Here is a 15675-nt window from a genome sequence, read left to right as displayed (position 1 = left end):
CGGAGCGTAGCGCCCCACCTATTTTGAAAAATTCGCGAGGATTCGTCAACCGGCGCCAAAGTTATTCAAAATAGAATGTTGCGGATTTCCTATGGAAACGTGGTCCTAACTATAACTACCTACTGGCGACCGCCAGTAGGTAATATATATATATATATATATATACATATACATAGATAGATAGAAAGATAGATAGACAGATCGATAAATAGGTATTTATTTTAATCAATCATTTCTTATTAAAGCAGATTATTTTTGGCTAGGAATTTCTGATTTGTAATCATTTATGAAAAAAGATTGCTTCTCCTAACCAAAAGAAGCAAAGCTGCCTATTACAATACTGTGAATTGATTGAGGGCATGCCCTAACCTCATGAAGGTGAGCACTGTTGAACTGAAGACAATATGTCCTCGTTAGTATAGTGGTCAGTATCCCCGCCTGTCACGCGGGAGACCGGGGTTCAATTCTCCGATGGGGAGACGATTCCTTTTATTCACACAATTAAATAAAATGATGTACTTAATAACATTGTAAACTATATTTGTCATTATCCTTCTCTATTACGATTGAGATAAACGTTGAATTCAGTGATGGCCAAATTGCTTACAGATGTGTTAACTAAAAGTCAGAATATGCTCTGAATATTTCAATCTGCACAGACCATACCATCAAAAACAATTTACATCTATAATCTAATGGAAATGGAATGAAGCAGTGGGGAATCTTATGCTTCTGCTCAACTCTAGGGGCTAGATTTAGAAGTGGAGTGGATGCTTTTTGTTAGTAGTGACCCCTGGTGGTAAATGGTTATAAGCTGCAAATGGTAAAGTGAGCTGATTGTATATATATATATATATATATATATATATATATATATATATATACATAGATAGATAGAAAGATAGATAGACAGATCGATAAATAGGTATTTATTTTAATCAATCATTTCTTATTAAAGCAGATTATTTTTAGCTAGGAATTTCTGATTTGTAATCATTTATGAAAAAAGATTACTTCTCCTAACCAAAAGAAGCAAAGCTGCCTATTACAATACTGTGAATTGATTGAGGGCATGCCCTAACCTCATGAAGGTGAGCACTGTTGAACTGAAGCCAATATGTCCTCGTTAGTATAGTGGTCAGTATCCCCGCCTGTCACGCGGGAGACCGTGGTTCAATTCCCCGACGGGGAGACGATTCCTTTTATTCACACAATTAAATAAAATGATGTACTTAATAACATTGTAAACTATATTTGTCATTATCCTTGTCTATTACGATTGAGATAAACGTTGAATTCAGTGATGGCCAAATTGCTTACAGATGCGTTAACTAAAAGTCAGAATATGCTCTGAATATTTCAATCTGCACAGACCATACCATCAAAAACAATTTACATCTATAATCTAATGGAAATGGAATGAAGCAGTGGGGAATCTTATGCTTCTGCTCAACTCTAGGGGCTAGATTTAGAAGTGGAGTGGATGCTTTTTGTTAGTAGTGACCCCTGGTGGTAAATGGTTATAAGCTGCAAATGGTAAAGTGAGCTGATTGTATATATATATATATATATATATATACATATACATAGATAGATAGAAAGATAGATAGACAGATCGATAAATAGGTATTTATTTTAATCAATCATTTCTTATTAAAGCAGATTATTTTTGGCTAGGAATTTCTGATTTGTAATCATTTATGAAAAAAGATTGCTTCTCCTAACCAAAAGAAGCAAAGCTGCCTATTACAATACTGTGAATTGATTGAGGGCATGCCCTAACCTCATGGAGGTGAGCACTGTTGAACTGAAGCCAATATGTCCTCGTTAGTATAGTGGTCAGTATCCCCGCCTGTCACGCGGCAGACCGGGGTTCAATTCCCCGACGGGGAGACGATTCCTTTTATTCACACAATTAAATAAAATGATGTACTTAATAACATTGTAAACTATATTTGTCATTATCCTTCTCTATTACGATTGAGATAAACGTTGAATTCAGTGATGGCCAAATTGCTTACAGATGTGTTAACTAAAAGTCAGAATATGCTCTGAATATTTCAATCTGAACAGACCATACCATCAAAAACAATTTACATCTGTAATCTAATGGAAAATGGAATGAAGCAGTGGGGAATCTTATGCTTCTGCTCAACTCTAGGGGCTGGATTTAGAAGTGGAGTGGATGCTTTTTGTTAGTAGTGACCCCTTTTGGTAAATGGTTATAAGCTGCAAATGGTAAAGTGAGCTGATTGTATATATATATATATATATATATATATACATATACATATACATAGATAGATAGAAAGATAGATAGACAGATCGATAAATAGGTATTTATTTTAATCAATCATTTCTTATTAAAGCAGATTATTTTTGGCTAGGAATTTCTGATTTGTAATCATTTATGAAAAAAGGTTACTTCTCCTAACCAAAAGAAGCAAAGCTGCCTATTACAATACTGTGAATTGATTGAGGGCATGCCCTAACCTCATGAAGGTGAGCACTGTTGAACTGAAGACAATATGTCCTCGTTAGTATAGTGGTCAGTATCCCCGCCTGTCACGCGGGAGACCGGGGTTCAATTCCCCGACGGGGAGACGATTCCTTTTATTCACACAATTAAATAAAATGATGTACTTAATAACATTGTAAACTATATTTGTCATTATCCTTGTCTATTACGATTGAGATAAACGTTGAATTCAGTGATGGCCAAATTGCTTACAGATGTGTTAACTAAAAGTCAGAATATGCTCTGAATATTTCAATCTGCACAGACCATACCATCAAAAACAATTTACATCTATAATCTAATGGAAATGGAATGAAGCAGTGGGGAATCTTATGCTTCTGCTCAACTCTAGGGGCTAGATTTAGAAGTGGAGTGGATGCTTTTTGTTAGTAGTGACCCCTGGTGGTAAATGGTTATAAGCTGCAAATGGTAAAGTGAGCTGATTGTATATATATATATATATATATATATATATACATATACATAGATAGATAGAAAGATAGATAGACAGATCGATAAATAGGTATTTATTTTAATCAATCATTTCTTATTAAAGCAGATTATTTTTGGCTAGGAATTTCTGATTTGTAATCATTTATGAAAAAAGATTGCTTCTCCTAACCAAAGGAAGCAAAGCTGCCTATTACAATACTGTGAATTGATTGAGGGCATGCCCTAACCTCATGGAGGTGAGCACTGTTGAACTGAAGCCAATATGTCCTCGTTAGTATAGTGGTCAGTATCCCCGCCTGTCACGCGGGAGACCGGGGTTCAATTCCCCGACGGGGAGACGATTCCTTTTATTAACACAATTAAATAAAATGATGTACTTAATAACATTGTAAACTATATTTGTCATTATCCTTGTCTATTACGATTGAGATAAACGTTGAATTCAGTGATGGCCAAATTGCTTACAGATGTGTTAACTAAAAGTCAGAATATGCTCTGAATATTTCAATCTGCACAGACCATACCATCAAAAACAATTTACATCTATAATCTAATGGAAATGGAATGAAGCAGTGGGGAATCTTATGCTTCTGCTCAACTCTAGGGGCTAGATTTAGAAGTGGAGTGGATGCTTTTTGTTAGTAGTGACCCCTGGTGGTAAATGGTTATAAGCTGCAAATGGTAAAGTGAGCTGATTGTATATATATATATATATATATATATATATATATATACATAGATAGATAGAAAGATAGATAGACAGATCGATAAATAGGTATTTATTTTAATCAATCATTTCTTATTAAAGCAGATTATTTTTGGCTAGGAATTTCTGATTTGTAATCATTTATGAAAAAAGATTGCTTCTCCTAACCAAAAGAAGCAAAGCTGCCTATTACAATACTGTGAATTGATTGAGGGCATGCCCTAACCTCATGGAGGTGAGCACTGTTGAACTGAAGCCAATATGTCCTCGTTAGTATAGTGGTCAGTATCCCCGCCTGTCACGCGGCAGACCGGGGTTCAATTCCCCGACGGGGAGACGATTCCTTTTATTCACACAATTAAATAAAATGATGTACTTAATAACATTGTAAACTATATTTGTCATTATCCTCGTCTATTACGATTGAGATAAACGTTGAATTCAGTGATGGCCAAATTGCTTACAGATGTGTTAACTAAAAGTCAGAATATGCTCTGAATATTTCAATCTGCACAGACCATACCATCAAAAACAATTTACATCTGTAATCTAATGGAAAATGGAATGAAGCAGTGGGGAATCTTATGCTTCTGCTCAACTCTAGGGGCTGGATTTAGAAGTGGAGTGGATGCTTTTTGTTAGTAGTGACCCCTGGTGGTAAATGGTTATAAGCTGCAAATGGTAAAGTGAGCTGATTGTATATATATATATATATATATATATATATATATATATATATATATATACATATACATAGATAGATAGAAAGATAGATAGACAGATCGATAAATAGGTATTTATTTTAATCAATCATTTCTTATTAAAGCAGATTATTTTTGGCTAGGAATTTCTGATTTGTAATCATTTATGAAAAAAGGTTACTTCTCCTAACCAAAAGAAGCAAAGCTGCCTATTACAATACTGTGAATTGATTGAGGGCATGCCCTAACCTCATGAAGGTGAGCACTGTTGAACTGAAGACAATATGTCCTCGTTAGTATAGTGGTCAGTATCCCCGCCTGTCACGCGGGAGACCGGGGTTCAATTCCCCGACGGGGAGACGATTCCTTTTATTCACACAATTAAATAAAATGATGTACTTAATAACATTGTAAACTATATTTGTCATTATCCTTGTCTATTACGATTGAGATAAACGTTGAATTCAGTGATGGCCAAATTGCTTACAGATGTGTTAACTAAAAGTCAGAATATGCTCTGAATATTTCAATCTGCACAGACCATACCATCAAAAACAATTTACATCTATAATCTAATGGAAATGGAATGAAGCAGTGGGGAATCTTATGCTTCTGCTCAACTCTAGGGGCTAGATTTAGAAGTGGAGTGGATGCTTTTTGTTAGTAGTGACCCCTGGTGGTAAATGGTTATAAGCTGCAAATGGTAAAGTGAGCTGATTGTATATATATATATATATATATATATACATAGATAGATAGAAAGATAGATAGACAGATCGATAGATAGGTATTTATTTTAATCAATCATTTCTTATTAAAGCAGATTATTTTTGGCTAGGAATTTCTGATTTGTAATCATTTATGAAAAAAGATTGCTTCTCCTAACCAAAAGAAGCAAAGCTGCCTATTACAATACTGTGAATTGATTGAGGGCATGCCCTAACCTCATGGAGGTGAGCACTGTTGAACTGAAGCCAGTATGTCCTCGTTAGTATAGTGGTCAGTATCCCCGCCTGTCACGCGGGAGACCGGGGTTCAATTCCCCGACGGGGAGACGATTCCTTTTATTCACACAATTAAATAAAATGATGTACTTAATAACATTGTAAACTATATTTGTCATTATCTTTCTCTATTACGATTGAGATAAACGTTGAATTCAGTGATGGCCAAATTGCTTACAGATGTGTTAACTAAAAGTCAGAATATGCTCTGAATATTTCAATCTGCACAGACCATACCATCAAAAACAATTTACATCTGTAATCTAATGGAAAATGGAATGAAGCAGTGGGGAATCTTATGCTTCTGCTCAACTCTAGGGGCTGGATTTAGAAGTGGAGTGGATGCTTTTTGTTAGTAGTGACCCCTGGTGGTAAATGGTTATAAGCTGCAAATGGTAAAGTGAGCTGATTGTATATATATATATATATATATATATATATATATATATATACATATACATAGATAGATAGAAAGATAGATAGACAGATCGATAAATAGGTATTTATTTTAATCAATCATTTCTTATTAAAGCAGATTATTTTTGGCTAGGAATTTCTGATTTGTAATCATTTATGAAAAAAGATTGCTTCTCCTAACCAAAAGAAGCAAAGCTGCCTATTACAATACTGTGAATTGATTGAGGGCATGCCCTAACCTCATGGAGGTGAGCACTGTTGAACTGAAGCCAATATGTCCTCGTTAGTATAGTGGTCAGTATCCCCGCCTGTCACGCGGGAGACAAGGGTTCAATTCCCCGACGGGGAGACGATTCCTTTTATTCACACAATTAAATAAAATGATGTACTTAATAACATTGTAAACTATATTTGTCATTATCCTTCTCTATTACGATTGAGATAAACGTTGAATTCAGTGATGGCCAAATTGCTTACAGATGTGTTAACTAAAAGTCAGAATATGCTCTGAATATTTCAATCTGCACAGACCATACCATCAAAAACAATTTACATCTATAATCTAATGGAAATGGAATGAAGCAGTGGGGAATGTTATGCTTCTGCTCAACTCTAGGGGCTAGATTTAGAAGTGGAGTGGATGCTTTTTGTTAGTAGTGACCCCTGGTGGTAAATGGTTATAAGCTGCAAATGGTAAAGTCAGCTGATTGTATATATATATATATATATATATATATATATATATATATATATATATATATATATATATATACATAGATAGATAGAAAGATAGATAGACAGATCGATAAATAGGTATTTATTTTAATCAATCATTTCTTATTAAAGCAGATTATTTTTAGCTAGGAATTTCTGATTTGTAATCATTTATGAAAAAAGATTACTTCTCCTAACCAAAAGAAGCAAAGCTGCCTATTACAATACTGTGAATTGATTGAGGGCATGCCCTAACCTCATGAAGGTGAGCACTGTTGAACTAAAGCCAATATGTCCTCGTTAGTATAGTGGTCAGTTTCCCCGCCTGTCACGCGGGAGACCGGTGTTCAATTCCCCGACGGGGAGACGATTCCTTTTATTCACACAATTAAATAAAATGATGTACTTAATAACATTGTCAACTATATTTGTCATTATCCTTGTCTATTACGATTGAGATAAACGTTGAATTCAGTGATGGCCAAATTGCTTACAGATGTGTTAACTAAAAGTCAGAATATGCTCTGAATATTTCAATCTGCACAGACCATACCATCAAAAACAATTTACATCTGTAATCTAATGGAAAATGGAATGAAGCAGTGGGGAATCTTATGCTTCTGCTCAACTCTAGGGGCTGGATTTAGAAGTGGAGTGGATGCTTTTTGTTAGTAGTGACCCCTGGTGGTAAATGGTTATAAGCTGCAAATGGTAAAGTGAGCTGATTGTATATATATATATATATATATATATATATATATATATATATATATATACATATACATAGATAGATAGAAAGATAGATAGACAGATCGATAAATAGGTATTTATTTTAATCAATCATTTCTTATTAAAGCAGATTATTTTTGGCTAGGAATTTCTGATTTGTAATCATTTATGAAAAAAGGTTACTTCTCCTAACCAAAAGAAGCAAAGCTGCCTATTACAATACTGTGAATTGATTGAGGGCATGCCCTAACCTCATGAAGGTGAGCACTGTTGAACTGAAGACAATATGTCCTCGTTAGTATAGTGGTCAGTATCCCCGCCTGTCACGCGGGAGACCGGGGTTCAATTCCCCGACGGGGAGACGATTCCTTTTATTCACACAATTAAATAAAATGATGTACTTAATAACATTGTAAACTATATTTGTCATTATCCTTGTCTATTACGATTGAGATAAACGTTGAATTCAGTGATGGCCAAATTGCTTACAGATGTGTTAACTAAAAGTCAGAATATGCTCTGAATATTTCAATCTGCACAGACCATACCATCAAAAACAATTTACATCTATAATCTAATGGAAATGGAATGAAGCAGTGGGGAATCTTATGCTTCTGCTCAACTCTAGGGGCTAGATTTAGAAGTGGAGTGGATGCTTTTTGTTAGTAGTGACCCCTGGTGGTAAATGGTTATAAGCTGCAAATGGTAAAGTGAGCTGATTGTATATATATATATATATATATATATATACATATACATAGATAGATAGAAAGATAGATAGACAGATCGATAAATAGGTATTTATTTTAATCAATCATTTCTTATTAAAGCAGATTATTTTTGGCTAGGAATTTCTGATTTGTAATCATTTATGAAAAAAGATTGCTTCTCCTAACCAAAAGAAGCAAAGCTGCCTATTACAATACTGTGAATTGATTGAGGGCATGCCCTAACCTCATGGAGGTGAGCACTGTTGAACTGAAGCCAATATGTCCTCGTTAGTATAGTGGTCAGTATCCCCGCCTGTCACGCGGCAGACCGGGGTTCAATTCCCCGACGGGGAGACAATTCCTTTTATTCACACAATTAAATAAAATGATGTACTTAATAACATTGTAAACTATATTTGTCATTATCCTTCTCTATTACGATTGAGATAAACGTTGAATTCAGTGATGGCCAAATTGCTTACAGATGTGTTAACTAAAAGTCAGAATATGCTCTGAATATTTCAATCTGCACAGACCATACCATCAAAAACAATTTACATCTGTAATCTAATGGAAAATGGAATGAAGCAGTGGGGAATCTTATGCTTCTGCTCAACTCTAGGGGCTGGATTTAGAAGTGGAGTGGATGCTTTTTGTTAGTAGTGACCCCTGGTGGTAAATGGTTATAAGCTGCAAATGGTAAAGTGAGCTGATTGTATATATATATATATATATATATATATATACATATACATAGATAGATAGAAAGATAGATAGACAGATCGATAAATAGGTATTTATTTTAATCAATCATTTCTTATTAAAGCAGATTATTTTTAGCTAGGAATTTCTGATTTGTAATCATTTATGAAAAAAGATTACTTCTCCTAACCAAAAGAAGCAAAGCTGCCTATTACAATACTGTGAATTGATTGAGGGCATGCCCTAACCTCATGAAGGTGAGCACTGTTGAACTGAAGACAATATGTCCTCGTTAGTATAGTGGTCAGTATCCCCGCCTGTCACGCGGGAGACCGGGGTTCATTTCCCCGACGGGGAGACGATTCCTTTTATTCACACAATTAAATAAAATGATGTACTTAATAACATTGTAAACTATATTTGTCATTATCCTTGTCTATTACGATTGAGATAAACGTTGAATTCAGTGATGGCCAAATTGCTTACAGATGTGTTAACTAAAAGTCAGAATATGCTCTGAATATTTCAATCTGCACAGACCATACCATCAAAAACAATTTACATCTATAATCTAATGGAAATGGAATGAAGCAGTGGGGAATCTTATGCTTCTGCTCAACTCTAGGGGCTAGATTTAGAAGTGGAGTGGATGCTTTTTGTTAGTAGTGACCCCTGGTGGTAAATGGTTATAAGCTGCAAATGGTAAAGTGAGCTGATTGTATATATATATATATATATATATATACATAGATAGATAGAAAGATAGATAGACAGATCGATAGATAGGTATTTATTTTAATCAATCATTTCTTATTAAAGCAGATTATTTTTGGCTAGGAATTTCTGATTTGTAATCATTTATGAAAAAAGATTGCTTCTCCTAACCAAAAGAAGCAAAGCTGCCTATTACAATACTGTGAATTGATTGAGGGCATGCCCTAACCTCATGGAGGTGAGCACTGTTGAACTGAAGCCAGTATGTCCTCGTTAGTATAGTGGTCAGTATCCCCGCCTGTCACGCGGGAGACCGGGGTTCAATTCCCCGACGGGGAGACGATTCCTTTTATTCACACAATTAAATAAAATGATGTACTTAATAACATTGTAAACTATATTTGTCATTATCTTTCTCTATTACGATTGAGATAAACGTTGAATTCAGTGATGGCCAAATTGCTTACAGATGTGTTAACTAAAAGTCAGAATATGCTCTGAATATTTCAATCTGCACAGACCATACCATCAAAAACAATTTACATCTGTAATCTAATGGAAAATGGAATGAAGCAGTGGGGAATCTTATGCTTCTGCTCAACTCTAGGGGCTGGATTTAGAAGTGGAGTGGATGCTTTTTGTTAGTAGTGACCCCTGGTGGTAAATGGTTATAAGCTGCAAATGGTAAAGTGAGCTGATTGTATATATATATATATATATATATATATATATATATATACATATACATAGATAGATAGAAAGATAGATAGACAGATCGATAAATAGGTATTTATTTTAATCAATCATTTCTTATTAAAGCAGATTATTTTTGGCTAGGAATTTCTGATTTGTAATCATTTATGAAAAAAGATTGCTTCTCCTAACCAAAAGAAGCAAAGCTGCCTATTACAATACTGTGAATTGATTGAGGGCATGCCCTAACCTCATGGAGGTGAGCACTGTTGAACTGAAGCCAATATGTCCTCGTTAGTATAGTGGTCAGTATCCCCGCCTGTCACGCGGGAGACCGGGGTTCAATTCCCCGACGGGGAGACGATTCCTTTTATTCACACAATTAAATAAAATGATGTACTTAATAACATTGTAAACTATATTTGTCATTATCCTTCTCTATTACGATTGAGATAAACGTTGAATTCAGTGATGGCCAAATTGCTTACAGATGTGTTAACTAAAAGTCAGAATATGCTCTGAATATTTCAATCTGCACAGACCATACCATCAAAAACAATTTACATCTATAATCTAATGGAAATGGAATGAAGCAGTGGGGAATGTTATGCTTCTGCTCAACTCTAGGGGCTAGATTTAGAAGTGGAGTGGATGCTTTTTGTTAGTAGTGACCCCTGGTGGTAAATGGTTATAAGCTGCAAATGGTAAAGTCAGCTGATTGTATATATATATATATATATATATATATATATATATATATATATATATATATATATATATATACATAGATAGATAGAAAGATAGATAGACAGATCGATAAATAGGTATTTATTTTAATCAATCATTTCTTATTAAAGCAGATTATTTTTAGCTAGGAATTTCTGATTTGTAATCATTTATGAAAAAAGATTACTTCTCCTAACCAAAAGAAGCAAAGCTGCCTATTACAATACTGTGAATTGATTGAGGGCATGCCCTAACCTCATGAAGGTGAGCACTGTTGAACTAAAGCCAATATGTCCTCGTTAGTATAGTGGTCAGTTTCCCCGCCTGTCACGCGGGAGACCGGTGTTCAATTCCCCGACGGGGAGACGATTCCTTTTATTCACACAATTAAATAAAATGATGTACTTAATAACATTGTCAACTATATTTGTCATTATCCTTGTCTATTACGATTGAGATAAACGTTGAATTCAGTGATGGCCAAATTGCTTACAGATGTGTTAACTAAAAGTCAGAATATGCTCTGAATATTTCAATCTGCACAGACCATACCATCAAAAACAATTTACATCTGTAATCTAATGGAAAATGGAATGAAGCAGTGGGGAATCTTATGCTTCTGCTCAACTCTAGGGGCTGGATTTAGAAGTGGAGTGGATGCTTTTTGTTAGTAGTGACCCCTGGTGGTAAATGGTTATAAGCTGCAAATGGTAAAGTGAGCTGATTGTATATATATATATATATATATATATATATATATATATATATATATATATATACATATACATAGATAGATAGAAAGATAGATAGACAGATCGATAAATAGGTATTTATTTTAATCAATCATTTCTTATTAAAGCAGATTATTTTTGGCTAGGAATTTCTGATTTGTAATCATTTATGAAAAAAGGTTACTTCTCCTAACCAAAAGAAGCAAAGCTGCCTATTACAATACTGTGAATTGATTGAGGGCATGCCCTAACCTCATGAAGGTGAGCACTGTTGAACTGAAGACAATATGTCCTCGTTAGTATAGTGGTCAGTATCCCCGCCTGTCACGCGGGAGACCGGGGTTCAATTCCCCGACGGGGAGACGATTCCTTTTATTCACACAATTAAATAAAATGATGTACTTAATAACATTGTAAACTATATTTGTCATTATCCTTGTCTATTACGATTGAGATAAACGTTGAATTCAGTGATGGCCAAATTGCTTACAGATGTGTTAACTAAAAGTCAGAATATGCTCTGAATATTTCAATCTGCACAGACCATACCATCAAAAACAATTTACATCTATAATCTAATGGAAATGGAATGAAGCAGTGGGGAATCTTATGCTTCTGCTCAACTCTAGGGGCTAGATTTAGAAGTGGAGTGGATGCTTTTTGTTAGTAGTGACCCCTGGTGGTAAATGGTTATAAGCTGCAAATGGTAAAGTGAGCTGATTGTATATATATATATATATATATATATATATACATATACATAGATAGATAGAAAGATAGATAGACAGATCGATAAATAGGTATTTATTTTAATCAATCATTTCTTATTAAAGCAGATTATTTTTGGCTAGGAATTTCTGATTTGTAATCATTTATGAAAAAAGATTGCTTCTCCTAACCAAAAGAAGCAAAGCTGCCTATTACAATACTGTGAATTGATTGAGGGCATGCCCTAACCTCATGGAGGTGAGCACTGTTGAACTGAAGCCAATATGTCCTCGTTAGTATAGTGGTCAGTATCCCCGCCTGTCACGCGGCAGACCGGGGTTCAATTCCCCGACGGGGAGACAATTCCTTTTATTCACACAATTAAATAAAATGATGTACTTAATAACATTGTAAACTATATTTGTCATTATCCTTCTCTATTACGATTGAGATAAACGTTGAATTCAGTGATGGCCAAATTGCTTACAGATGTGTTAACTAAAAGTCAGAATATGCTCTGAATATTTCAATCTGCACAGACCATACCATCAAAAACAATTTACATCTGTAATCTAATGGAAAATGGAATGAAGCAGTGGGGAATCTTATGCTTCTGCTCAACTCTAGGGGCTGGATTTAGAAGTGGAGTGGATGCTTTTTGTTAGTAGTGACCCCTGGTGGTAAATGGTTATAAGCTGCAAATGGTAAAGTGAGCTGATTGTATATATATATATATATATATATATATATACATATACATAGATAGATAGAAAGATAGATAGACAGATCGATAAATAGGTATTTATTTTAATCAATCATTTCTTATTAAAGCAGATTATTTTTAGCTAGGAATTTCTGATTTGTAATCATTTATGAAAAAAGATTACTTCTCCTAACCAAAAGAAGCAAAGCTGCCTATTACAATACTGTGAATTGATTGAGGGCATGCCCTAACCTCATGAAGGTGAGCACTGTTGAACTGAAGACAATATGTCCTCGTTAGTATAGTGGTCAGTATCCCCGCCTGTCACGCGGGAGACCGGGGTTCAATTCCCCGACGGGGAGACGATTCCTTTTATTCACACAATTAAATAAAATGATGTACTTAATAACATTGTAAACTATATTTGTCATTATCCTTGTCTATTACGATTGAGATAAACGTTGAATTCAGTGATGGCCAAATTGCTTACAGATGTGTTAACTAAAAGTCAGAATATGCTCTGAATATTTCAATCTGCACAGACCATACCATCAAAAACAATTTACATCTATAATCTAATGGAAATGGAATGAAGCAGTGGGGAATCTTATGCTTCTGCTCAACTCTAGGGGCTAGATTTAGAAGTGGAGTGGATGCTTTTTGTTAGTAGTGACCCCTGGTGGTAAATGGTTATAAGCTGCAAATGGTAAAGTGAGCTGATTGTATATATATATATATATATATATATACATAGATAGATAGAAAGATAGATAGACAGATCGATAGATAGGTATTTATTTTAATCAATCATTTCTTATTAAAGCAGATTATTTTTGGCTAGGAATTTCTGATTTGTAATCATTTATGAAAAAAGATTGCTTCTCCTAACCAAAAGAAGCAAAGCTGCCTATTACAATACTGTGAATTGATTGAGGGCATGCCCTAACCTCATGGAGGTGAGCACTGTTGAACTGAAGCCAATATGTCCTCGTTAGTATAGTGGTCAGTATCCCCGCCTGTCACGCGGGAGACCGGGGTTCAATTCCCCGACGGGGAGACGATTCCTTTTATTCACACAATTAAATAAAATGATGTACTTAATAACATTGTAAACTATATTTGTCATTATCCTTCTCTATTACGATTGAGATAAACGTTGAATTCAGTGATGGCCAAATTGCTTACAGATGTGTTAACTAAAAGTCAGAATATGCTCTGAATATTTCAATCTGCACAGACCATACCATCAAAAACAATTTACATCTGTAATCTAATGGAAAATGGAATGAAGCAGTGGGGAATCTTATGCTTCTGCTCAACTCTAGGGGCTGGATTTAGAAGTGGAGTGGATGCTTTTTGTTAGTAGTGACCCCTGGTGGTAAATGGTTATAAGCTGCAAATGGTAAAGTGAGCTGATTGTATATATATATATATATATATATATATATATATATACATATACATAGATAGATAGAAAGATAGATAGACAGATCGATAAATAGGTATTTATTTTAATCAATCATTTCTTATTAAAGCAGATTATTTTTGGCTAGGAATTTCTGATTTGTAATCATTTATGAAAAAAGATTGCTTCTCCTAACCAAAAGAAGCAAAGCTGCCTATTACAATACTGTGAATTGATTGAGGGCATGCCCTAACCTCATGGAGGTGAGCACTGTTGAACTGAAGCCAATATGTCCTCGTTAGTATAGTGGTCAGTATCCCCGCCTGTCACGCGGCAGACCGGGGTTCAATTCCCCGACGGGGAGACGATTCCTTTTATTCACACATTTAAATAAAATGATGTACTTAATAACATTGTAAACTATATTTGTCATTATCCTTCTCTATTACGATTGAGATAAACGTTGAATTCAGTGATGGCCAAATTGCTTACAGATGTGTTAACTAAAAGTCAGAATATGCTCTGAATATTTCAATCTGCACAGACCATACCATCAAAAACAATTTACATCTGTAATCTAATGGAAAATGGAATGAAGCAGTGGGGAATCTTATGCTTCTGCTCAACTCTAGGGGCTGGATTTAGAAGTGGAGTGGATGCTTTTTGTTAGTAGTGACCCCTGGTGGTAAATGGTTATAAGCTGCAAATGGTAAAGTGAGCTGATTGTATATATATATATATATATATATATATATATATACATATACATAGATAGATAGAAAGATAGATAGACAGATCGATAAATAGGTATTTATTTTAATCAATCATTTCTTATTAAAGCAGATTATTTTTAGCTAGGAATTTCTGATTTGTAATCATTTATGAAAAAAGATTACTTCTCCTAACCAAAAGAAGCAAAGCTGCCTATTACAATACTGTGAATTGATTGAGGGCATGCCCTAACCTCATGAAGGTGAGCACTGTTGAACTGAAGACAATATGTCCTCGTTAGTATAGTGGTCAGTATCCCCGCCTGTCACGCGGGAGACCGGGGTTCAATTCCCCGACGGGGAGACGATTCCTTTTATTCACACAATTAAATAAAATGATGTACTTAATAACATTGTAAACTATATTTGTCATTATCCTTGTCTATTACGATTGAGATAAACGTTGAATTCAGTGATGGCCAAATTGCTTACAGATGTGTTAACTAAAAGTCAGAATATGCTCTGAATATTTCAATCTGCACAGACCATACCATCAAAAACAATTTACATCTGTAATCTAATGGAAAATGGAATGAAGCAGTGGGGAATCTTATGCTTCTGCTCAACTCTA

General features: G+C 34.7%; 11 non-coding genes across 11 annotated transcripts; all 11 read left to right on the top strand.

Moving 5' to 3' along the window:
* The first annotated feature begins 2531 nt into the window (after nucleotides 1–2531).
* TRNAD-GUC (transfer RNA aspartic acid (anticodon GUC)) lies at nucleotides 2532–2603 on the top strand. Its single transcript has one exon. It is a non-coding gene; the product is annotated as a tRNA-Asp (tRNA).
* Nucleotides 2604–3236: 633 nt separating this feature from the next.
* On the top strand, nucleotides 3237–3308 carry TRNAD-GUC (transfer RNA aspartic acid (anticodon GUC)). Its single transcript has one exon. It is a non-coding gene; the product is annotated as a tRNA-Asp (tRNA).
* Nucleotides 3309–4665: 1357 nt separating this feature from the next.
* On the top strand, nucleotides 4666–4737 carry TRNAD-GUC (transfer RNA aspartic acid (anticodon GUC)). Its single transcript has one exon. It is a non-coding gene; the product is annotated as a tRNA-Asp (tRNA).
* Nucleotides 4738–5360: 623 nt separating this feature from the next.
* TRNAD-GUC (transfer RNA aspartic acid (anticodon GUC)) lies at nucleotides 5361–5432 on the top strand. The gene has a single exon. It is a non-coding gene; the product is annotated as a tRNA-Asp (tRNA).
* Nucleotides 5433–7531: 2099 nt separating this feature from the next.
* On the top strand, nucleotides 7532–7603 carry TRNAD-GUC (transfer RNA aspartic acid (anticodon GUC)). Its single transcript has one exon. It is a non-coding gene; the product is annotated as a tRNA-Asp (tRNA).
* A 2032-nt stretch (nucleotides 7604–9635) lies between these two features.
* Nucleotides 9636–9707, top strand: TRNAD-GUC (transfer RNA aspartic acid (anticodon GUC)). Its single transcript has one exon. It is a non-coding gene; the product is annotated as a tRNA-Asp (tRNA).
* Nucleotides 9708–10349: 642 nt separating this feature from the next.
* TRNAD-GUC (transfer RNA aspartic acid (anticodon GUC)) lies at nucleotides 10350–10421 on the top strand. Its single transcript has one exon. It is a non-coding gene; the product is annotated as a tRNA-Asp (tRNA).
* Nucleotides 10422–11808: 1387 nt separating this feature from the next.
* On the top strand, nucleotides 11809–11880 carry TRNAD-GUC (transfer RNA aspartic acid (anticodon GUC)). Its single transcript has one exon. It is a non-coding gene; the product is annotated as a tRNA-Asp (tRNA).
* A 1339-nt stretch (nucleotides 11881–13219) lies between these two features.
* On the top strand, nucleotides 13220–13291 carry TRNAD-GUC (transfer RNA aspartic acid (anticodon GUC)). Its single transcript has one exon. It is a non-coding gene; the product is annotated as a tRNA-Asp (tRNA).
* A 623-nt stretch (nucleotides 13292–13914) lies between these two features.
* TRNAD-GUC (transfer RNA aspartic acid (anticodon GUC)) lies at nucleotides 13915–13986 on the top strand. Its single transcript has one exon. It is a non-coding gene; the product is annotated as a tRNA-Asp (tRNA).
* A 1350-nt stretch (nucleotides 13987–15336) lies between these two features.
* Nucleotides 15337–15408, top strand: TRNAD-GUC (transfer RNA aspartic acid (anticodon GUC)). The gene has a single exon. It is a non-coding gene; the product is annotated as a tRNA-Asp (tRNA).
* Nucleotides 15409–15675: the final 267 nt, after the last annotated feature.

The sequence above is a fragment of the Triturus cristatus genome, chromosome 4_1 (assembly GCF_964204655.1).
Source record: "Triturus cristatus chromosome 4_1, aTriCri1.1, whole genome shotgun sequence".
Classification (NCBI taxonomy): domain Eukaryota; kingdom Metazoa; phylum Chordata; class Amphibia; order Caudata; family Salamandridae; genus Triturus; species Triturus cristatus.
Note: the sequence above shows the minus strand (reverse complement) of the source record. Positions and strands in the feature narration are given on the sequence as shown.